Below are 26,895 nucleotides of genomic sequence, written 5' to 3'. Positions count from 1 at the left end.
TACGTGCCACTGTCATTACCTCCCTTTCCTGTTCCAGTCGCGTATGTTTCGCAGGAAGAACAACTGCCGAAAAGCCTCCGTGCGCGCTCGAATCTCTCTCTAATTTTACATTCGTGATCTCCTTGGGAGATATAAGTAGGGCGAAGCAATATATTCGATACCTCATCCAGAAACGCACCCTCTCGAAACCTAGACAGCAAGCTACACCGCGATGCAGAGCGCCTTTCTTGCAGAGTCTGCCACTTGAGTTTGCTAAACATCTCCGTGACGCTATCACACTTACCAAATAACCCTGTGACGAAACGCGCCGCTCTTCTTTGGATCTTCTCTGTCAACCCGACCTGGTACTGATCCCACACTGATGAGCAATACTCAAGTACAGGTCGAACGTGTGTTTTGTAACACACCTCCTTTGTTGATGGACTACATTTTCTAAGGACTCTCCCAATGAATCTCAACCTGCTGCTGAGTCGGGAGGTCGGTAAAAGGAGCCAATTATTAACCTAGCTCGGTTGTTGAGTATAACCTCCACCCATAATAATTCACAGGAACTATCCACTTCTATTTCACTACAGGATAAACTACTGCTAACAGCGACAAACACGCTACCACCAGTTGCATGCGATCTATCCTTTCTAAACACCGTCTGTACCCTTGTAAAAATTTCGGCAGAATTTATCTCTGGCTTCAGCCAGCTTTCCGTATCTATAACGATTTCAGCTTCGGTGCTTTCTATTAGCGCTTGAAGTTCCGGTACTTTACCAACGCAGCTTCGACAGTTTACAATTACGATATCGATTGCTGCTTGGTCCCCGCATGTCCTGACTTTGCTCCGCACCCTTTGAAGCTGTTGCCCTTGCTGTACCTGCCCGAGGCCATCTAACCTAAAAAAAACCGCCCAGTCCACGCCACAGAACCCTTCTACCCGTGTAGCCGCCTGCTTTGTATAGTGGACTCCTGACGTATCCAGCGGAACCTGAAACCCCACCACCCTATGGTGCAAGTCCAGGAATCTGTAGCCCACAAGGTCGCAGAACCGTCTCAGTTTCTGATTCAGACCCTCCACTCGGCTCTGTACCAAAGGTCCGCAGTTAGTCCTGTCGACGATGCTACAGATGGTAAGCTCTGATTTCATCCCACTAGCGAGACTGGCAGTCTTCACCAAATCTGATAGCCGCCGGACGCCAGAGAGGATTTCCTCCGATCCATAGTGACGCACATCATCGGTGCAGACATGAGAGACCACCTGCATGTGGCTGCACCCTGTACCCTTCATGGCCCCGGAAGAACCCTTTCCACATTTTGAGTGACTCCCCCAGGTATGCACACGGAGTGCACATTGGTTTTCTTCCTCTCCCTTGCAGCTATATCCCTAAGGGGACCTATTATGTGCCTGACGTTGGAGCTCCAAATTACCAGTAAGCCCACCCTCTGCGACTGCCCGGATCTTGCAGACTGAGAGGCAACCTCTGGAACAGGACAAGCAGCCATGTCCGGCCGAAGATCAGTATCAGACAGAGACAGAGCCTGAAACCAGTTCGTCAGACAAACTGGGGAGGCCTTCCGTTCAGCCCTCCGGAATGTCTTTCACCTCCCTGCCACACCTCGAGACAACCTCCCACTCCACCATGGGTGAGAGGTCAGCCTCAATGTGGGCAGTATCCCGGGCAGCCACAGCCGTAGTCCGATCGGGGGATGTATGGGACCAGCTGGCTGTCCCCGACAAACCCCCATCAGGAGCCCCACAGTGATGCCCATTGGCAACAGCCTCAAGCTGTGTGACCGAAGCCAACACTGCCTGAAGCTGGGAGCAAAGGGATGCCAACTCAGCCCGCATCCGAACACAGCAGTGCTAAATACTGTTGTGCAAAAACCGTCTGAACTTATCTACAGAGAGCACAAACAATTCGACACAAAATTTAAACGGTTATTAAAATACAAGACTGCCTAGCAAATGCAGTAATGCTGTTACTTGCGCACTGCTGACACACTGCTCGGCGGCAGAAGGCTAACTGTACTGTCAGTAACGTACAAAGACTATTTGAAAGAAATAAACAAATGACAGATGACTATGCGACTTTACACGTCACAGATATTAAAATGCAAATCTGCCCTGCTAATTACGAAACTACACAATGATTTGACGGATTTAACTAAACAAGTGCGCTAAGAACGCGCAAACAAATTTTCAACTTGACTACAACACTTATATGAACACTAAATAAGCCACTTGCTGCTACTTGCGCACTGCTGACACCCTGCACGGCGGCATGAACAACATTGGGGATAGGCTAAAACCCTTTCTCACTCCCTTCTCAAACACAGCTTCCCTTTCATGTCCCCTCGACTCTTATAACTGCCACCTGATTACTGTACAAATTGTAAATAGTCTTTCGCTCCTTGTACTTTACCCATGCCACCTTTAGAATTTGAAAGCAGTATTCCAGTGAACATTGTCAAAAGCTTTCTCTAAGTATACAGTTCCCATAAACATAGGTCTGCCTTTCCTTAACCTGCCTTCTAAGTCGTAGGGTCAGTACTGCTTCGAGTGTTCCTACATTTCTACAGAATCCAAACTGATCTTACCTGAGGTCGGCTTCTACCAGTTTTTCCATTCTTTTATAAAGGATTCGTGTAAGTATTTTGTAGCCGTGAGTTATTAGACTGATAGTTTGGTAATTTTCACCCCAGTTATCACGTGCTTTCTTTGGAATTGGAATTATTATTTTCTTCTTGAAGTTTGAGGGTATTTCGCCTGTCTGATACATTTTGCTCACCAGGTGGCAGAGTTTTGTCATGGCAGGCTCTCCTAACGCTATCAGTTGCTCTAACAGAATGCTGTATACTCCCAGGGCCTTGTTTTGCGTTAGGTCTTTCAGTGCTTTGTCAGATTATTCACGGATTATCCTATCTCCCTTCTCATCTGCCTCTACGTCCTCTTCCATTTCCATAATACTGCCCTCAACTAAATCTCTCATGTATAGACCCTCTACATACTCCTTCAACCTTTCTGCTTTCCCTTCTTTGCTTAAGACCGGTTTTCCACCTGAACTCTTGATATTCATACAGTTGGTTCTCTTTTCTCCAACGGTCTCTTTAACTTCCCTGTAGGCAGTGTCTATTTTACTCTTAGTGACATATGCTTCCACATCCTTACATTTGTCCTCTAGCCATTCCTGCTTAGCCATTTTGCACTTCCTGTCAATCTCATGTTTTAGACGTTTGTCTTCCCTGTTACCTGATTCATTTATTGCATTTTAATATTTTCTCCTTTCATTGATTAAATTCAATCGCTCTTGTGAAAGCAACCCAATCTTCTTTTACCGTATTCCTTTCCCCTGTTCTTGTCAATGGTTCCCTAATGCACCCTCTGAAACCCTCTACAACTTCTGGTTCTTTCAGTTTATCCAAGTCCCATCTCCTTAAATCCCTGCCTTTCTGCAGTTTTAATCTGCAGTTCATCACCAATAAATTGTGGCCAGAGACCACATACGCCTCTGGAAATGCCTTACAAATTAAAATCTGGTTCCTAATATTCTGTAGAACCACTACATAATCAATGTGAAACCTCACGATGTCTCCATGTCTATTCCACATATACAACCTTCTCTCACGATTTTTAAACCAAGTGTTAGCTATGATTAAATTATGCTCTGTGCAAAATTCTATCAGGCAGCTTCCTCCTTCATTCTTTTCCCCCAGTCCATATTCAATGACCACTTTTTTGTCTCATCGTACATTCCCTCAATCTCCTCCTCACCTTCAGAGCTAGTTAACATACGAACTTTTACTTCTGTGGTGGGTATGGGCTTCGTGTCCATCTTGGCTACAATAATGTGTTCATAGCAGAGTTCCTATTTTTTTACTCATTTTTAAATCTACTCCTACATTACCACTATTTGATTTTGTATTTAGAGCTCTGTATTCGCCTAACCCTGTAGTCACCTGACCACAAATCTTATTCCTCCTGCCACCGAACTCCACTAATTCTCAATATATCTAACTTTAATCTATCCATTTCCTGTTTTAAGTTTTCTAACCTACCTTCTTGATTAAGGGATCTGGCATTCCACATTCCGATCTGCAGAACGCCAGTTTTGTTTCTTCTGATAACGGCGTCCTACCGAGTAGTTCCTGCCTGGAGATCCGGGGACTATTTTATCTCTGGAATATTTTACCTGAGAGGATGTCATCATCATCATTTAACAATACAGTAGAGTTGCACACCTTCGAGAAACATTTACGCCTGTAGTTTCCCCTTGCTTTCTGCCATTCGCAGTACCAGCACAGTTGGCTGTGTTAGCCCAGTTACCTCAGTTGTTGTGGAACTGTCCTTTTATGCTATTAAAAATGTTCTGAGTGATTGAAGATACAATCTCACTACTGAACATCTGGAACAATAAGTGATCGTTTATGTTTATAATAGCAGCAATATGTAAAATAATTTGCAGACGATATTTGAACGTTTAATTAATATTCTCGGACTTAGGTTGTTCAAAAAATTCCTGATTGTGTGTTTTTTGAAGTAAGACATTACGGAGTTCTTATGCATGCTGTTCTGCGTGCGATATATCTTGAAGTTGAACCTGTGCGTACTGATTGTTTTGAGCACAGACTAAATCGCATCACATTCGTTTGTTACCGACAACAATAGCAAATAAGAAATAATACTTGAAACATGGCGTGCGTCTTCTTCTTCTTGCAATTTTTTATAAACTAATCTCAAAACAGATCCTGCCTAATCTCTCTCATACAGATCATTAGATCAGCATTCTCCTACCTGTACAATTTTTCGCGTATCCGGCGCTCTTCACCACAATGGATATGCACAGGTCCAACTTTGAGATACACTATGTGATCAGAAATGTCCAGACACCTGGCTGAAAATGACTTACAAGTTCGTGGTGCCCTCCATCGGTAATGCTGGTATTCAATATGTTGTTGGCCTTGATGACAGCTTCCACTCTTACAGGCATATATTCAATCAGGTGCTGGAAGGCTTCTAGGGGAACTGCAGCCCATTCTTCACGGAGTGCTGCACTGAGGAGCGGTATCGATGTCAGTTTGTGAGGCCTGTCATGAAGTTGGCGCTCCAAAACATCCCAAAGGTGTTCTATAGGAGTCAGGTCAGGACCCTATGCAAGCAAGTTCATTGCAGGGGTGTTATTATCGTAGAACCACTCCGCCACAGGCCGTGCATAATGAACAGGTGCTCGATCATGTTGAAAGATGCAATCGCCATCCCCGAATTGCTCTTCAACAGTGTGAAGCAAGAATGTGCTTAAAACATCAAAGCAAGCCTGTGCTGTGATGGTGCCACGAAAAACGAGGGGTGCAAATCCCCCTCCGTGAAAAACACGACCACACCATAAAACCACTGCCTCCGAATTTTATTTTTGTCACTACACATGCCGGCAGACGACATTCACTGGGCATTCGCCATACTCACACCCTGCCATCCAATCGCCACATTGTGTACCGTGATTCTCACACCCTCCCATCAGATCGCCACATTGTGTACCGTGATTCGACACTGCACACAACGTTTTTCCACTATTCTGTTGTCCAATACCTACGCCCCTTACACCTAGCGAGGAGTCGTTGGGATTTACCGGTGTGATATGTGGCTAATGAGCGGCCGCTCGACCATGAAATCAAAGTTTCCTCTCCTCCCATCTAATTGTCATAGTACTTGCAGTGGATCCTGATGCAGTTTGGAATTTTTGTGTGATGGTCTGGATAGATCATCTGCCTGTTACACATTACGGCCCTCTTCAACTGTCGGTTGTCTGTCAGTCAGCAGACGAGGTCAGCCTGTACGCTTTTGTGCTGTATGTGTCCCTTCATGTTTCCACTTCACTGTCCACCTGCTTAGCTCGGTGGTAACATGCTCGCCTCCCATACAAACGGGCCCGGGTTCGATTCCCGGCCGAGTTGGAGATTTTCTCCACTCAGGGACAGGCTGTTGTGTTGTCATCATTATTTCATCCTCATCATCGCCGCGCAGGTCGCCCAATGTGCCATCGAATGAAATACGACTTGCACATGGCGGCCGAACTTCCCCGAATAGGGGCCTCGCGGCCAATGATGCCATACGCTCATTTCGATTTCCACTTCACGATCACATCGGAAACAGTGGACTTACGGATGTTTAGGAGTGTGGGAATCTCACGTACAGACGTATGACACAAGTGACACCCAATCACCTGACTGCGTTCGAAGTCCGTTGAGTTCCGCCGAGTGTCTGATTCTGCTCTCTCACGATATCTAATGATTACTGAGGTCGCTGATATGGAGCAGCTGGCAGCACAATGCACCTAATATGAAAAACGGATGTTTTTGGGGACGTCAGGATACTTTTGATCACATGGTGTATATCCCATGCAGTAACCACTATATTATTATTATTATTATTATTATTATTATTATTATTACTGTTGTTTGATCTTGCATGTTCAGATACTTTTCGTGCATATTTTAAGCATTTTTCATGCATATTTTGAGCTTTTTGTGTTGCATGTAATCCGGTCTCTACTTACAAGAATGTGTTGTTAGAGAAAATGAAACTACACAGCATTTCACAGACCTTATGCATTAGGCTGAGAAAGTTCTTATCTGATTAGTCACTGACTATTAAACACAAGGATATAGTACTTGCTTCACGAATCACTAAAAGGCATCCACTAAGCAACAATACAACAATAGCATTAATGTTACTCTTCAACAAATGAATGGTGTACTACAAGATATAGTAGTTGGAATAACACTTGGAAACATCAAAAACATAACACATTACAATGCCTAATACAGAGTAGAAAACCCATTGGCATTCAACTACCCATACACATGTGATGTATGCTGCCTAACTTACTGCAAAGGCATAGTAAGAAATGTCTAAACACTATGCCCAACCACGCCATACATGCTCACACTAAAATTTATTGAACAGGATATGGATAATGACATAGGGCTGTAATGGGAAAAAACAGTTTATGATCAATTTCTTACTTGGAACAACACAATAAACAATCCACCAAAATCCTAACGTCCCATCAGCTAGAGAGCGAAATGTAGCAGAAGTTCACAAAATGTTCACTTGCCTTGAAACACCAATGTTCATAAATGTCCGTAATGAATTAGTCGCACTGCCACGATGCTTTTTACAGTATGGAGCAGAATGCTTACGAAAATGTTCAGAGTGCTGCACTTGAACATGTCTAATCAAAATTAAAGAGCCAAAATGATGAACTGTTCAAAATCGAAGTCCAACACACCCATGAAGGTGCAACCCTGCTTAAACAGTCCTAAACTCGTCGTAAGGTTTTCAAAGTATTTTACCGCACATCGCTGCCTGACCGAAAATACAGGGTGATTAAAAAAGAATACCACAACTTTAAAAATGTGTATTTAATGAAAGAAACATTAATATAACCTTCTGTTATACATCATTACAAAGAGTATTTGAAAAGTTTTTTTTTTTTCACTCAAAAACAAGTTCAGAGATGTTCAATATGGCCCCCTCCAGACACTCGAGCAATATAAACCCGATACTCCAACTTGTTCCACACTCTCTGTAGCATATCAGGCGTAACAGTTTGGATGGCTGCTGTTATTTCTCGTTTAAAATCATCAATGGTGGCTGGGAGAGGTGGCCGAAACACCATATCCTTAACATACCCCCATAAGAAAAAATCGCAGGGGGTAAGATCAGGGCTTCTTGGAGGCCAGTGATGAAGTGCTCTGTCACGGGCTGCCTGGCGGCCGATCCATCGCCTCGGGTAGTTGACGTTCAGGTAGTTACGGACAGATAAGTGCCAATGTGGTGGCGCTCCATCCTGCTGAAATATGAATTGTTGTGCTTCTTGTTCGAGCTGAGTGAACAGCCAATTCTCTAACATCTCCAGATACTGTAGTCCAGTTACAGTAGCACCTTCGAGGAAAAAGGAACCAAAAACTTTATTGGCTGAAATGGCACAGAAAACGTTCACCTTAGGCGAGTCACGTTCATACTGAGTTGTTTCCCGCGGATTCTCAGTGCCCCATATACAGACATTGTGACGGTTGACTTTCTCCTTAGTGTGGAAAGTTGCTTCATCACTAAACACAATCTTTGAAACGAAAGATTCATCTGTTTCCATTTGAGCAAGGATAAAATCACAGAAATCGATTCTTTTAATCTTATCAGCTGCAGACAGTGCTTGAACCAATTTCAGACGATAAGGTTTCATAACTAACCTTTTTCGTAGGACTCTCCATACAGTTGATTGTGGAATTTGCAGCTCTCTGCTAGCTCTGCGAGTCGATTTTCCTGGGCTGCGAACAAATCCTTGCTGGATGCGTGCTACATTTTCATCACTCTTTCTCGGCAGTCCAGAACTTTTCCCTTTGCACAAACACCCATTCTCTGTAAACTGTTTATACCAACGTTTAATACACCACCTATCAGGAGGTTTAACACCACACTTCGTTCGAAATGCACGCTGAACAACTGTCGTCGATTCACTTCTGCCGTACTCAATAGCACAAAAAGCTTTCTGTTGAGCGGTCGCCATCTTAGCATCAACTGACGCTGACGCCTAGTCAACAGCGCCTCAAGAGAACAAATGTACAACTAAATGAAACTTTATAGCTCCCTTAATTCGCCGACAGATAGTGCTTAGCTCTGCCTTTTGTCGTTGCAGAGTTTTAAATTCCTAAAGTTGTGGTATTCTTTTTGAATCACCCTGTATTCCTAGTTATGATTTTGTAACATTCTGCTTATCAGAGAATAGAACAACACAGACTTCATAGCTTCACTGCCGAGTAACTTCTAGCTCAAAACGGGAAATGGTCCACATGCAGAACTCTGATTTTTACACTTGCTCAGACCTCGTAATGGTCAAGTGTTCCCCTGATGAAGCATTCAATCGCCTCCAAAGACTCAATTCAGGGATCTACAAACTCTGTTTCCATAGAAAGATCGCTTGCTTTTTCATAACGGCAAAACATATCTTACTGTCTAAAAAACTGTTCCCATAGGAATTTTTCTAGCTGAAAAAATTCTGTTTTTACAACTTCCACGAGCTACTTCAAAGATAATCTTCAATCACAAACCTCTTTATGTCTATCTGTGGCGTGTGAGTCATTCAGATTCAAATACACATACAGGCACTAATTTTCAGATCTTCACGAACTGAAAAGTAAGAGTCTGCATGAATTACTATCCAGCTAACACTCAACCGTAATCTCATAATTTACTTGCCACGTTAAACATCAGCCAATGCTAGCTAAGATGACGTTTCAGTGAAACACTCTGCACATAGAACAAGGGAGAATACCTTGCAACATCGCCAGTTTGCCCTCTATGTGCTCTCAATCCAGTACTACTAAGAGAACTACATGTGACGCAGGTGCATGTGCCTGTGTAAGAATGTTGATACCAGTTAGTTCCTTCATTAAAATAGAAATAATGTGAAAATCGTAAACAACAGATCACTATTATTCTTTACAAAGCGATACTTCATTACCCTGAAAAACCATCAGATAATAAATGAATAGGCCTACACTCCAAAATAATTTTCGATCATGAAAATATACTAACTGATGCATTAAGAACGACAATAATGAGGTCAACTTTTAATAGCAGATTTAATGAACAAGAATTCAATATGGTAAATTCTTGCGAAACACACGTGTTCCAACCAAGAAATACTCACAAAAAATGGATCTAGTTAATAAATTAATCGTGATAATTATGAAATATATGTGTATCAAACTAAAAACAATAGCAGCAGGGTAAAGAGAGTTCTGGCACACTTTTCATATCAATTAATTGAACTAACAGCTGATTATGGGGATGGGATATTTAATTGATCACCCACCCTCCACTCGCTGATACAAGCATACTTTTGATATCAAATTAATTGACTAATTGATTAAATTGATCAATTAATTTCCCCTTCCTATCCCATGAAAATCCCCCAGCCCTCCCCTCCCCCACTTCCCAACTACAACAAAATTGGCTGGAAAATCGCTCGGTCTGTACAGAGCTGTAGATGTGGAGGTTCATGTATTACTGTGCCCAGCATCTACACATCCCATGAGGGTGGTTTGAAAAGTTCTCTGAATCACCGCAAGAGGTCACTGCTGGCGCAATGAGTTGTTCACATGATATTCATTGGACTGTTGCCTGTAAACACGTGCCTCATCAATGCTCTTGGAAGAGAGCTGTGGCGGTGACATGGCTCTTTTGTTCCTGCGTAGTGATTTGTGAAGACGGGCAAAATCGAGACTCGAGCAGTGATTAAATACTTCATAAAGAAAGGTATGAAAGCAAAGGACATTCATACCAATTTCAAGAATACACTGAGGGACTCTGCTCCTTCATATTTAACTATTGCCAGGTGGACAAATGAATTTAAATTTGGTCCAGAGAACTTATGACACGCGCAATGGCAGGCCAAGATGTGTCACTACTCTAGAAATCATTGCAAAAGTGCACAAAATGGTCATAGAAGATCGTCAATTGAAAGTGCATGAAATTGCTCACACTCGCCAGATGTCATCTGAAAGGGTATATCACATTTTAACTGAAGAATTAGAAATGAAAAAATTATCTGCAAGATGTGTGCCATGACTCTTGATGCTGAACCAAAAAGGTATGAGAATGGAGGTTTGGTTCTTTTTAGTAGAAATGAACAAAATTTTTTGCCCCAGTTTAGGACCAAAGATGAAACCTGGGCACACTAGTACACACCAGGGACAAAACGACAGTCAAAGCAATGGAAAAATGCTGATTCTTTCTCACCAAAGAAAGCAAAGACAATTCCTTCGGTAGGAAAGATCACGGCATCAGTGTTCTGGGTTGTGAAGGGGATTCTGTTTGTACATTATCTCCCCGCTGGGCAAACGATTACTAGAAAATACTATGCTAGAGCGGGCGTCACGTATCTTGGTGGGTAGTGGGGGAGTTCCGCGCAGCCAGCAGTTAGTGGTGGGGGAACCAGCTGCCAGCCGTGGCAGTGTAGCCACACTATCTATGCATTACTGCTCCATTCTACTGTTGGCTATTGACCGCCGCGCTTGCAGTACGCGCGCATGCAGGAAAGGTGACGAGCGCAGTAATACCTACCGTATACGTCTTTATGAGAAAGGCGTTGTCATCGAATCGTTTGCCTTTAAAATATGGAGTTGTATAAAATGTGTAAAAATAAAAAAGCTATGAACATTGGCAAGAATAATAGACAGACTTGCATTGTTTATTGTGTCTGTCGCTCAACACAAGAATACCGTGTTGAGTAACTGGGGAAACTGCTGTGCATTTATCTTTCCTACTCTAACTCAGAAAATACAATCTTCTTGTGCTACTTTGAAAAATGAAATTTGGAAAGTAGAAGAAACCTCACTAAAAAATTTATATCTACTGATACTCAAACGATTTTTATAATACACATAAAATGTCTTGCAATACATGTGAGTACTAGGAAAAATCGCGGCACATACAGGGGTATTTCTTTCCCCCTTTCAGACCCCAAGAATACGTTCACCCTGTGATGGCTTACCATCTGTAGTCAAAATTATTTATTTGGATTGCAGGGGAAATACTCGCACAAGTGAAATTTTTACATGCCACTTTTTTAAGTGACCTAAGCAAACGTCTGAGCAGTCTACATGTAGAGCATCTTTTCGGCACATAGCTGAAAGAATCATTTCAGAAAATATAAAAAGCCGTTCATACATTAAAAATACTTATTAAAAGAACCAAAGGCACCTTTTGTTTCTAGACACCTCACGTACAACAAATAATTTATAGTTGTTGATACTGTGTCTATTGTACACAGTTATTGTCATACATTATATAAAACAAGTTTCTACCTGCTGTTTGTTGGGACTAATTTTCGGGAAAGCAAGAACAATTATTTTTTCAGAAATGAAGACAACAGTCCGACTAGCATAAATGCAAACGAAATTTTATATGTTTTGACGATAATTCAATAAGAAAATCGACGAGTGTAATCACTGAAGACAAGCTTTAAGCAAAGTCCGCAACGAAATTGCGTAAGAAACTAAAATATTTTCATAATTACTTTACCAGCCAGGCAAACCTAGACTCAAGTTATATAATATAGACTTATGATTTACAATATATGTTTAAATGCTTACTGCACCATTGCAGTACTGTCACAGGTATCCCAAAATATCTTCATCCTCACTGTTTGATAAAGACTAATCCGAATGTAAAGATTAATTATGAAAGGCTCCATCACCAAGTCTCTGTCGATTTCCTTTCTAAAATCTTCTTCCTGGAGTGTTTCCGAATGTCTGACGCAGTTTGCCCATGCAGATATGCTTACGTTGTCCACTGCTTCATGTGTGAGCCTTTCCATGTCATCAATTCGGAAGTGCTGTTTCTTTCTGTGATAATGGGCTTTAACTCTCTCAATAGGATTGTAGTGGCAGTGATATGGTGGTAACATGATCACTCGGTGACCATGCTGTCTTGCCAGTTCATCTATCTCACAAGTGCGGTATTTAGGATTGTATGCATTTACGAGCATGAGTAAATCTGCCCTGGTCTGTAATGCTGTGTGAGGAATTCCATTAGATGACAACAATGAAATAATTTCATCCTTCCTGGTATTTGAAGTAGGAGCCTTATTCACTTGTACAGAGTGCACACTTGTGTTGTCCCTAACTATAACAGAATTCTCTGCCATGTACGGAAATAGCTATTGCACAAACCACCGCTTGAAGACAGTATAGGTTATTTCAGAGTGATAGCCTTCGATGCTTTAAATATTAATTTAGTCTGTATCTGCAGAACCAGCGTGAAGTACAATAAGGTGTCTCCCTTTTCCCACAGGAACATTCAGGTCACCATCATTGTCACTTGTCTTCCAGCACATTGGTCTTGAATGGTTCTGATGAACATATGTTTCATTGAGATAATAAATACGTGCTTTCCCTGCTTGTTTTATCTCGTGCATTTCTCTCAAATACACAGTTCTTGCTGCTACAATGTCACTTCTCTCTAAAGAGCAATTTTCTTCCGCCATTGCTCTTTCTGTATTTAAATTCCATCTCCCTTAATATTCTGAGCATGGTAGATTTGATGCCGTTGAAACTTTCAGCTTCTTTCATGTAGGAAAATAATTTATCTGCCGTAGGATATTCACCTTGGCGATACATGTCGAATATTTTGCGCTGTAACACATTCTTGCTGAAATCGTCGAGCTCACTTACGAATTTCTGTCGATTTCAGCACTTACCAGGCGGCTTAAAAATAGGTGATTCGTTCTCTTCAGCAGATGCTTTGGCTTCGCTGGCGATCCGTTGTACAGTTCTCAAATCGATACCACACGCCTCAGCTGTTCGTACTTGGCACTTCACGACTCGGTGACACTTGTTTGTCAGCTGTGGCTGCCACTTCCTGCTCCCGTCTAAAGAAGTGATACACGCGAAATATTATTTCTCTTGCCTGCCTGTGTAATACTGGGTGACATTTGCTGTTGCCACTCATATTACCACAATGCCTTGCAATGAGTTCCGAAAAAGCACCACACACAATCCTAAAACCAGTCATAAACTTGCTCCGTGCAGAACTACATTAAATCAGGTGCTTGCTACGGCTGACTGACTCCTATTGGTCGGCAGGTCACGAGACTTCCGTTTTACTGCACATCCAGTCCTCACCCGCCAAGTTACATGACGCCTGCTCTAACCTCCTGGACAAATTGCAACAAAAAATACGCGAAAAAGGCGAGGTTTAGCAAGGAAGAAAGTCATCTTCCATCAAGACAATGCGCGCCTGCGCACAAGTGCCATCGCCATGGCAAAATTACACGAACAGTACGAATTGTTGCCATACCCGCCTTATCTTATACGGCTCCGTCAGACTTCCATCTCTTCCCAAAACTGAAAATTTTTCTTGTTGGAAGAAGATTCACTTCAAACGAAGAACTGATAACCTGAGTTGAAAACTATTTTGCAGACCTGGAGGAAACACATTTTCGAGATGGGATCAAGGCAGTGGAACATCGTTGGGCCAAGTGTATTAACCTACAAGGAGACTACATTGAAAAATTAAAAAAATAGAGTGATGTAAATACTTTTTTTCTATTCCATTCTGAGAACTTTTCAAACCACCCTTGTAATTACGTAATTTCACTGATGCAGATTGGAGGTGTTGCCTTGTTGGAAATTTTTCCCACCTTGATGTGCAGGGATCCACTGAGCTAGTGCACAATGCCACCAGTACAGAACATCCCCTCCCTCCCGACCCTCTCAGAAAAAACTGGTGGGAAAAATCGCTCAGCTCATGGATTTGAAGGATCACATGACAAGAAATTCATGTTACATTGCAGAGGGTACAACAATGTATTGTTTATTTTAAAATATTCATTTTGCAGGGGTTGGATCTATCTTTTATTCAGCGTGAAAACTCATCATTCTCTGCTTTTTTTTAAAGATGTGAGTCTCGTGGAATACATCAAAACAAAAGTAATTAAATGCATAAATAATACATTTTCCGAACATGCAAGGAATACCACCATGACGGTCGCCTGCTATTTGATCCACAAACAAAGCATCAGATGCCAACATTCTTTTGATACCAGACTCACTCCTTGTTTTGCTCCCAAACACACATTTTCCATACCACGTCAGTGGAAGCAGCTGCTCTAAGTGCTCGCCCTGCTGTGCAGATACTGAGTTAGTTCACAATACCATCTTCAGAGGACACTGGGAGAAGCAGCCTCGTCACCCTACCAACCTCCACTCCTCACCCCTCCAGTTACTTCCTGTCGAACAAAGCATCAGGTGACGGCATCTCTGATATTCATCCAGGGAAATTGCTGTCAAAAACTTGCTCTCTCTCTCTCTCTCTCTCTCTCAGTGGCTACTTCCTGCCCAGCAAGCATTTGCTGTGTACCGCACTAACCCCTGTTTTATCCTGAACAAAGTAGTGGATACCTGTTAAATCTCCAGCCCTCTGCAAAATGCTGGCTGTGGATGTCTTGGAGATAGTCCATTTCCACTACTCCACTCTATCAAACCGATTGACTAATTAAGTTGATACTCTCTGTATGGGACAGTTTTTCCTTGCTTCCTATTGGTGGATACTACGACTGGAATATTTGGTGGGAAATTCCGGGATTCGATCCTGGAACTGCCCAGTTTCCAAATCCTACACTCCCACCTTCCATATTTTTTTCATACAGCCTGTTTATTGATAATGTCAGAAGTAGGTCGTTTAGTAGTAAGTTGGTTGGTTGGTTTGGGGAAGGAGACCAGACAGCGTGGTCATCGGTCTCATCGGATTAGGGAAGGATGGGGAAGGAAGTCGGCCGTGCCCTTTCAGAGGAACCGTCCCGGCATTTGCCTGGAGTGATTTAGGGAAATCACGGAAAACCTAAATCAGGATGGCCGGACGCGGGATTGAACCGTCATCCTCCCGAATGCGAGTAGTAAGTCCATTATGCTGGAGGTAGCTGAAATTTTCAAATTTACACTCAACTGCACTACGTCCTTAAACAATTTGGGGAGACTGGGGCAGGGGTTTGACTGGACTGTTTACTCTCAATACCACTATGGAAAACAATAAATCAATCAATCGGGAATTTGGCATTACTATTGGTTTTTAAAGCACCATATAATCCCTATGTTGGTTCTCTTGGCTACACTAGGGAGGAGGAGGAGGAGGAGGTGGCAGAAGGGTCTACCACATGACTGGACTGTATTGAGAAGCAGTAAGCACCACAAACTTAAACCACATTCCATTCAGTAGTAGTAGTAGTAGTAGTAGTAGTAGTAGTCACAGTTAGATGTTGGAGATCACTGAAATACTCTTACATCCCACACACTCATGTACCAATGTCGACATGCAGGACTCCAGGCCAGAGTCACACAACGCTAGTTTCCGCCATGGACACACGTCTCAGCGATCACACCAGGTCTGCAGCAGGACTTGGCCTGCCAGAGAGGATCACCTGGCCATGGAGGGTGTCCAGTATGATTGGAGAGGTAGGAGTTCAAATGTTATCTCAGTGATCGATATTGAATCTTCTCAAATATCCATGTAAAAATTGGAAAATACTTGCAACACACATAATCAAGAAGGCTGCCCAACACATACTGAGTATTACTTGACTATTCACCCGCCTAGATGGCGACATGGCTGTACCCCATCTGACTGCTTCAGTGGGCTCAAAACTTAAGCTGAAGATGTCCATTTGTTCTGGTCACCGGCTACCCCCACCACATACATGGATGGGAGGACGAGTCGTCCTAGGAAACCCACCATATATTTATCAGTGTAAGTACTATTAGATATTGTGATTGCAGCTACAATCTGGTGACAATCGACACTGAGGAAAGTATCAGAAATACCTCCTCCTGACGACTGTGGCTCTGGAAATAGCAATTGCCTACATAAATCTATATCGTTCTTATGACTGGACATAATTTTCCATGTAAAACGTTCACCCCCCTTACAGCTATTGATGTGTTGAAACCGTAATTTTTCACTTCAAATCTCCCTAACGGACTACAGTAACGTTATGCTCTAACACAAACATTTCCGATTATCATTTATATGTGTATAGCATTCGGAAAAATTTATGTCCACACACACACACACACACACACACACACACACACACACACACACGCTAGGTGTCTTGACTCTCCCCAGTTCTACGAAATTAAGTCCTTCAGCCATTCCAGCTGCTTACAAAATGCATCTATCACCACCCTTTGTAATCCGATACATTCCTCAATGACATGTCAAATCTACTCTCTTCTTACAACTAGACATAAGTAATTTCTTTACGTGAATTTTAGTCTGATCAGTTCCCACGAAGGTGATGATCAGTAACTTCGTATTCAAGCACTATTTCTATCATTTATGGGAGTACATCAGTCGAAAAAATTGTGTGTTCACACACGCACCAGCTGGATGTTGTTTCGTACTACCCAGTAGCAACCCAACCCCATTCCACATTGTCGTTATTATATATTCGTCGAGGAATAAAGGGCATACTTACAATTAAAAAGCCTTCATGTCTTATTTATGTTACGTACATTCTTGCACTCTCGAAATCCCATCGCATTTTGACAGTATTATTCCATTAGTTCGAAGGCTGACAGGAAGAGAGCTGTCACACCGAGAAAAAGAGCACACTAACTTACAGGAGGAAAATCACAACCATACAGAGAATATGCAGACTGCACAAATAAATTCAAAGTATAACACCTAAAATTCATTGATACTGAATGAAAGTCTACAAATATGTCCTTATCTCTATCCTATTCCTATGATTACCATACTAGAAATATGACAGTGTAATGGTGTCAGAGTTTTTTGTGACAGCACAGCCCCCCCTCCCATCTCTCTCTCTCTCTCTCTCTCTCTCTCTCTCTCTATCTCTATCTATCTTTATAACATCCAATGGAGTAAAACTACAAACGGTAACAACATTGCTAACATCACCTGGTAGGGAGCCTGTAAGATAGTATCACGTCTCTCTCTTTCCAATATATCGAAAACAAATACCATCTGCGTGCTGACATCGAGTGTATGAGGCATCCTATTAGATATACACATGTTGGTCCACTGGAGCAGGTGACCAGTGCTCAATGTCACTTGCACAAACCTGTGTAAAGTTTTGTCGCCCATATTGTAGGAGGCCATATTCCACAGACTATCAATCACGAGAGAGGGTTCCTGTGTTGTTATTTCATAAGCAGTTTGATACACTTTTTTTTTCTTTTCTTGCTGTAATACAGCCAAGCCGTGTATGACTACAGGTTTGTACATCAGCATGCCTTTTGTTTTTCTACCATTACTTTGAAGTCTGTGTCCAGTGCTAAACTGGCATTAGCATATTTCGATCTATCGGCTCTCACAGAAAGCCTGACATTGCATGGTGGATGTTAAGCTGGCTTCCACAAAACACATGATGATTGAAATAAGAGACAGCGGCAGTGTTTCTTATTGACAAAAACGCGGAAGACACCTCAATATATGGAAACTGGAAGAATTTGCAAGACTGTAGAGCGCTTCCAAACAGCTCTTTCCTCTTGAGAGAACATTTATTGGATTTCTAGAAACAACTACACAAAATTTCATAAACCTAGCTTTCGTAGATTCTAAAAGAAAGCATACACAAACTTTAAGAAACAAAATTTCAGGAAATACAATGTAAAGTTCAACCTAACGTTCTTTTCTTACATCACCTCTTCAGAAGGTCCCACATTTGTACTCATGGTCTTCTCCTTCAAGGCTTATCTGTTTTCTTGTTTCCCGTCTTCTTTTCTTTAAAAGTGTTTTAACTGATGTTTCTGCTGCTGAGAGGTGCTGTAAACTATTTCTCTCAAGATGTCTCCAATGAAATTTCCTATTTTAAAGTTCATTCCCTCTAATACCTTCATACTCTCTACATTCCCATCACAGAATACAAGAAAAGCATCAGAAGATGCAATTCTGACAACTGTAGCAGATGAAAATGTCGCTTTATGGCATCGTTTCTATATGAGTGATTTTAGAGACTCATTTGGATTCTGGGTTTTGTCATGCACACACACTTATTTTTAGAAGTTCAGGATCGGCCAGAAACCAGTAAGTGAACTTGACCACATCCAGTATAAAATTTGGGAGTTGCTTTTTGTGAATGAAGGGGTTGTTATCCCTCTGAGCCTGTAGATTCATATAAGCTAATGTGATACATATTTACAGTGGATAGGTTCTGTCTGACAGACTTGCCATAATACGTTTGAAGTGTCTGTCGCTATCTTTGAGTGTCTGCTGTGTACACCAATGTCCTTTCCCATCCTCCAACTTTTTGTTTTCCATATCACTGATAAGTTTCCTCAATATAGAATGGGCTCAATCTAGAGCCCATTATCTTCTGGATATATCTTATGCATTCAAGTTTCTCAATTTAAATTTCTCCATGAGGTTTGCCCTCATTCACAGTCTTGAATACACTGGGGTCACTATCCCCATGATATTTCACACATCTGACAGACCTCTAAAAATAATTTGTATACCAGCTTCCTCCACTCCACCACTATAAGCAGAGTACACTTTACTGTAGCTATAACGTTTTATCCCTTCTTCACTTTCTCCACTAAGCGCAGAGTTGGGGCGGAACTTGCTCATAACTTGTAAAGCAAGTCTTTACTTGTGTCAATACTTATGACACTTGACACATCATATAAAGATGTAGACCCTGCTTTTATGAATATACTATCACATGACACAAGGTCTGTTCTAGCACAACTACAATAGTTTTCATCTAATGGGCAATTTTCTCTAACAGCTTCTATTGTAGCTGCTATTATACTGTCTCACAAAGTTCACAGTTTATTTTTGTACATCTCAGATATGGCGCAGGCGTATTTATTGTGCCACACAATAAATTTACGGCTTCTCTCCCAACTCCAATACATCTGAAGCCATAGGAAAACCTGGTATTAGCTTCATAGTACCAGTTTTGACATTTAGAAGTTTTGAACGAAGTATAAGAATCACGATCTATGCATTCACTACACAAATTGGCCACCAAGTCCGCTCCCTTGCCATCATCTATAAACTGAATGTTATCACTACCATACGCCTTGCAAATGCAAGAAAATTTCACTGCTGTAGTTAATAATTCAAGGCTAATTCATCCCAATCCAGTGTGCAGAAATTCATCGCTGTAATATCCACGGTTCATCGCACCAACGTTTTGCCTGGAGTTGCTAGGAAACGAGTTCACATTTTCAGCAGATGTTCTTACTTCAGACCTAACCTCGCTGCTGTTTTCCACGTCTTGTATTCACCAACTTCTACAAACGCATTTTATCCAGTTTTCTATACACTATTTGTGGCTATAGCAATATTGAATGATGAAAGAATCGAACACTTGCATAAATGTCTCTCAGTAGCACAAGGCAAAACAAGAATTGCTCCTTCATAAATAAAGCAGCTGGTTTGTTATTATTTCTAAGATACGGAATTGACTCACTGATGATCTTTAAAACCAAAACGTGTATACGAGATGTGATTGAAAAGTAATAGAAATTTTATTTTTCTTAAAGAATCTTGGTTTATTCATCAACATCAACTTTGTCCCCTTCAAAGCAATCCCCCTCAGATGTAATAAACTAATATCAGCGTTTTTCCGAATACTAGAAGCGATTCTGAAACTCACTTTTCGTTATGGTGTTCTGCTCCTTCACTGATTTTTTTTTTTTTTTCTTATCAGTGGTGCCAACACGACTTCCCTTCATGGTTCTCTCCAGCCTCTGGAATAATAAGAGGTCTCAGGGGGCTACGGCCTGCGAATACGATGACTGAGGTCACATACCGGTTTTTTTCCGAAAGTTACGAACAAGCATTGAGGTGTGAGTGGGAGTATTATCATAATGAAATTTCGCCGATAGGTTTCGTCACAATTCTGGTAGTTTTCTTCAGACTGCTTCACGCAAACGGCGTACAACTTCTTGCTATTATTCCTTATGGGCTGTACGATCGTAAGGCAGGAATTCATGTGGCACCATCCTATTGAAATCTAACTGTAGCTATGATTGTAGGGCTACAAGATGGCTTGCTTATATTACGTGGGATCTATAGTTAATGAACTTTGTAATCTAAAACTATTTTCTTCTTATCACTGCTATACTCTCGCCAAATTACCACAGAAAAAACTTAAATGAAAAGGGAGTTTGGGTTTCAACTGTAATGGACATCTTGACTCTAAGACAAACAAAAAGAGAAGAATAATTTTCAACTATAACATACAGCACGTTCAAACAACGCCCTGCTCTCGCAACCAGAAATGCGCGCGCAACTATAAACACACAACAAGTTCAAAGAACGCCCTGCTCTTGCCGCAAGGAATACGCGCGCGGGAGGGCGCTCCGAGCGGCCGGCGCCAACTTCCTGGACGTACTGGCGATCAGCTGATCGTGCCCGTTGAGCGCGCGATCTCCACTGGTCGCCACAGAAGAAAACAGTGAGGACAACCTTCATATGTGATCGAATTTGTCTAATTTTTTCGGTCTCGGGTCTTCAGACAGTTCCCATTGGGAAAAGTGAGATTTGGTTTCGACGTTATACCCGTGTACCCGTCATTCTTCACCTGTTATAACCTTCTTCAGAAGTTCTAGATCGCTGTCTACTTCATTCAGTAATTCATGAGCGATGCTTACGCGACGTCGTATTTGATCGAAATTCAGTTACGAAACGAACTTTCCTCCTACAAGTTTTATGCCCAACACATCCGAAAAAATTGATGAATTCTTGTCGGGTTATCAGCCGAGTGGTGGCGAAGATAATGGATACGAAACTCATTGAAACGTTGCGACAAGACCGAGAAGAATTCATCACTGGAATACGCCGAGAAAGAATGCAATCGCATATCCGAAAAAGTTGCTTGGAATGAACCAAAGGATATGCCAACATTATCAGCAATCTTTGATAATGATTTGGCGATGTTCCACAACCTTTTCCTTTGCTTCTTACACTTGCTTGTCAGTACTTCATGTGCTAGGGGGTCGTCATCTTCAACGTCTTCTCGAATCTCTTTGAAACGTTACACCACTCATAAATTCTTGTCTTACTAATAGTAGATTCACCAAAAGCCACAGTCAACATTTAGAATGCGGCGCAACACTTTATTCCATTTTCAAGCAAAATTTAATGAAAATTCTTTGCTCCACTTGTTTTAAAAGTAAAAATCCTCCGAGTACTGGGGAACACATATAACCTTTTCGACTATCAAAAATAAACTAAATACTCGAAACAGCTTGAAATGCAAACACATACGAGGAACAGGAACACCAACAAGATAAAAAAAATGAAAATCGGATGTATAAAGACCGCAAATTAAAAAATTCCTGTTACTTTTTATATCACACTTCGTATCATATCGTTCTAAATGTATCCCGTGAGAGTTTGCTTAAAAGTAATCCATAGCACCGTTGTTCACCAAGCTTGTATTAGTCTTGCTACTACAAGCAGGCCTGGCAGGAAGGTCGCGTCACACATTTAATTTCGAGGGTAGTTCAATAAATAATGCCCCACACTCGTTTAAAAAGCCATTAATGTACACACACAAACATCCTTGTCGGTGCTTCACAACTAATGTTTGTTCCTTGAGCCAGTGGTTTCGAACCGTTCAGGCAGATGGAAGAGCCGTAGTACAGCGTCAAAATGGCGTCTACACACGACTCCGACTCACGTTACAAGCGGCGTGCTGTTATTGAATTCTTGTGTGCAGGAAAAGAAACTGTGGTGAACATTCATAAACGTTTGTGTGCAGTTCATGGCGATGCTGCAGTTGATAGGAGTACAGTTGAATGATGGGTAAAGAAAGTCAAGAGCCTCAGGATATGCAGAAACAGAGCTCCATGATCAGCCACAGCCGGGACGTCCTGTCACAGCCATTATTCCAGCCATGCTGAATCGCGGGGATGCCATTATTCGTGCCGACCAGCGTATCAAAAGTTGACAATTGGCTCTACAGTTGTCGGTCAGCATTGGAAGTGTGTCTGCAATGATCGAGACTCTCGGATAATCAGAGATGCTCACGATGGGTTTCACAAATGCTCACAGCAGATCACACGATTCAAAGAAAGGCCATTTCATATGAATTGTTGGAGCGTTTTCAGACTGATGGCGAGGCCTTTCTGTTACGGATCGTTATGGGGGACGGAAGCTCGATGCACCACCTTGTGCCAGAAACAAAAAGGCAGCCCATGGAGTGGCATCATCCACATTCACCACGAAAGAAGAAACTCAAGACAACCACCTCTGCGGGAAAAGTCTTCTGGGATTGTGATGGCGTCATTCTCGTGGATGTGATGCCAAAGGGAGTCAACCATACTGGGCGAAGTTTGTGCATATGTTCTGGATTCTGTCTACAGCAAACATTCCACTCGATATGATTTTGGAGGCTGTAGTAGTTTGTGTGCGGACATCTCTTGGTTTTACCTTCTTTAATTTTATCTCTCTCCTGATAGTGAAGTATCTCAGAATGTGTTGTCTGGACTTATTACTCAGCTTGCCCCACCCTATTTTAAGAATGAGGAATACGTGAAGATTCTGAATAAACTCAAGAACCGTTTCCGACGTGTTTGATCGGACAATCCAGCAGAAATCTTGCTCCAACACAGCAATTCACGCCCACACACAAGTCTGAGAACCCGAGAACACTTCGCCAAATTGAGCTAGACAGCACCTACCTCATCCATCCTACAGTCCAGGCCTGGCATCCATGGAATTCCATCTCTCTGGGCCGTTTAAAGATTCTCTACAGGGAACACACTTTGAAGATGACGAGAGTGTCAGAAACCATCGCAGATCCCCAGATATACTTATCTCAATGCATATCACCAAAGTCATGACAACTCTAGTACTCTGTGTTTACTTCGAGAGATTTAAACAATGTTATGGCAAATTATAAAGAAAGGTATGTGTATTTCACTATACATCAATACTTGCGCCTTTTTTACTGAGACGGAGAACTTTTTTTTCCAACTAAATACTGTACTTTTTCCGAGGGCATTCGGTAATTCAAACATGAACGATTACAGTGACATAACGTAAGTCGACATCTAAAATAAAACATTTCTCATAAAAACGGCAACAAGTCCAAGCAGCAACCACTAGGAACTCTAGCACACTGATTTTTTTGTGGAGGTCGTGCTGAAATGTATGTAAACTGCCAAGCCCCATGGCTTCCACAGTTTGTTTCTTCAATTGAAAACCTCTTCTTCGATAATCTTCCGTCCACAAAGAATTGCCTACAACCACAAGTGTCAAGGAGGTAAAAGTAAACATGCATTCTCAGTGGTGATCAGAAAAGTGGTCTCTCTCTCTCTCTCTCTCTCTCTCTCTCTCTCTCTCTCTCTCTCTCTCTCTCTCTCTCTCTCTCTCCCCCCAACCCATCACCAATGGTGATTGCGTACATCATTCAGACTATAAAAATGCCCCAGAGGGTCGTTTCAAGATTAAAGTGTGTGTGCACTGTCACCAGATAGCAACAAGGGTTGAGGGTTGTCAACACAGGATTTTGCACCTCAGGGTAAGAACACTGATAACAACTAACAACAAAATATGGCTTTTACATGCCCCAAGAATACACCAGAAGTGCACACATCCATTCTGGAGGCAACTGGGACGGCTTTGTCGACGCACACAGTATGCAACTGCCTGTACACTGTGAACTTGGGCTCTAGACGTTGATTACAAACAACTGCACAAAACCGCCAACACTTTGGTGTGCCAAGATGAAGAAGGGAACCTGAATCAATAGTTTCGAGTGAAGGATTTGTCTGACACCTGATGATCACTGAATAGCAGTATGGGAGCAGTTAGACACAAATGGATTGTTCTAGACCTGCAGGCTGATGGGCTCAGTATGGAGGTGGACCAGTCCATGTTTTGGGTTGGTGTTAGATATGATGTTGGGCACTTTACATTGCTATTGAGGGTAATTTCAGGGCTGTTATCTGGAGTGGATCCTCCAACCTATTGTCCAGCACTACAGACATCATTTCTGCGATGAGTTCACTTTGTGAGATGACAATGCGTGAACACACTCCGTGATTATATTCTTATGGGAAGCAGGAATCAACCAGTTGGAATGATCTGTGGTATCTGCTGATATGCACCTGACTGAGCACATTTGGGACCAGCTGAAACTTGCAGTTAATAGTTGCAGATACCTTTATCACACACTGAATGACCTTAAAAGGGCTGCCATCAATGATGACTTTAGGAGGGCTGCCACTGAAGACTATGAAGACTTGAGTAGCAAAGTCTCAAATATGTAGTGGACATTATGCTAAAAAGGATTTAAGAATTTTACAGTACAAAGAGTGGAGCAACATGTTATTAAATTTTACCCAGCACCAAATTTTAGTCTCACAGATGTGTAAATATGAGCACTTTCCTACAGAATGTACTTATTTTGGTAATTTTTTTGTTTGCATTTCAGAGTAACAAATTTTTAGTTTCATAAGCTTTATTTCATTCCCTGCTCCCCTTCTATCTAACCCTCGACACGTATGTAGGTAGTGCAAACTTTTTGAGCAGTTCAATTCAAACCAATGAAAATCAGCGACTGCAAAGAAGAAACGAATGGGATCACGTCTATGTAGTGGTTTTAGGTTCCCCTGTTGGAAACTAACTACCCTTCGAGATTTCAACAGACAAAACCTCTTAACAGTGCATCAGCTTTGATAATGGACCTACAGTTGCCTCCATAACATAGGACAATGACAATATAAACTGAAAAAAGAATCATTCTCATAGCACACAAATGAAAATCAAATTATTTGATCTTGTGGCTTAGAACAGACCACTATTGCTTCTAGATGCTGTACCTGAAACTGCTCAAAATACAACCATACAAGTCTGGGAGTGACCAACAGCATTAACGTATATTCACAATTGATGAACAGAACAAGATGGAACAGAACATGAAAAAAGTCCACAATGGATTCACATAGATCGTCAAGAGAGCATAATGGGTCGTCAAGGTCAAGGTTTCTCGAGAAGAAAGTTCTAATATTGACGTTGGTGGTATATAACTGTGTCGTCGCCTGCTAAAATAAGAAGTTCACCTATTTTCTTCATGCTCATTCATGTAATAGTAGTGGATTTCATGCTTTTTCGTCTTCGACTATGGGACTTAACATCTGAGGTCTTCAGTCCCCTTAGACTTAGAACTGCTTAAACCTAACTAACCTAAGGAAATCACACACATCGATGCCTGAGAAAGGATTCGAACCTGCGACCATGACAGCAGGGCGGTTCCAGATTGAAGCGCTACTGTTTAATGTGGTGCTTTCAGCGGTGCTTTTATGTTGGTATCTTTTTGCTTTGTACTTTACAGTAACATTACCTTTTAGTCGGAAATGAAGTTTCACTTATCATCAATTTACTATACAAAGTCGATCAGGAACATCCATTATGAAGTTTGCTTTGGCCATTCAAAAACTTTATCACTGTTACTTCCTTAATTTCGATATGATCACGTTGCAACCACGATCAAGTCCAAATACGAAAGGAAGATTAGTAATGAAGTATCACATTTAGCGCTGAAAGCACATTTAATTATGAAGACCAATGTACAGCTACGGCATAACTGACTCCTGGATGGAATGTGCCGCTATTTGTAAGAACATCAAATATTTCAGAATACAAACATGATAGGCATAAGAAATCAAAAGAACATTCCGGAAATGTCACTGTCCTCACTGGAGATGCTACAGTATCAAGGATCCAGATCTTGTCACTGGTCCTCTGTATAGCAGCACTGGCAAATCTTTGGCTTCTGGTCATGTTGTCATATCCCCTTCTCTATAATGAGTACTGAAGGTAGTACCTCGAATAAAATTTACGTGGTCTCAGAATGGGGCTTCAGTTTCCTTGAATGAGAAGTCTCCATCGTTTATTTGCAATAGTGCTTATACATAGGACATAAATGACATCTCTGCATTTACGTCTTCTTGATACAGGTCATAACACGTGATTACACATGTGACGTTTGACACACGACGATGTAAATGATTCGGGGCAAAGTAGTACTTCAGTAACTTTTACAACAGCCCCAATTTCCGCACATTCATAAAACCCATACCAAGTCTCCCAGCTTATACCTTAATGGCTGTTGCCTGGCATTAAAGTGCTCAAAGGTCAACCTCCTGGATGATCAGAGTCTGTATGTGAGCCAGCTGCCTTGGTTCATGACGAGGCATTTAACAGTCACCAAGTATTATCTGGCTGAAATGTGCACAATGTATCCATTGTCACTTCAGCCTCACGTCTGAGATCGTTGGTCATCAGTCTCTTGTTCTGAATAAAACAATATCACAAGTGTGAGAACAAAACAAACGAGACTGACAACTCAAAACGTAATGAAA

The sequence above is a fragment of the Schistocerca piceifrons genome, chromosome 1 (assembly GCF_021461385.2).
Source record: "Schistocerca piceifrons isolate TAMUIC-IGC-003096 chromosome 1, iqSchPice1.1, whole genome shotgun sequence".
In the NCBI taxonomy this organism is placed as follows: domain Eukaryota; kingdom Metazoa; phylum Arthropoda; class Insecta; order Orthoptera; family Acrididae; genus Schistocerca; species Schistocerca piceifrons.
The sequence above is the reverse complement of the archived record's forward strand: the minus strand, read 5'-3'. Positions refer to the sequence as shown.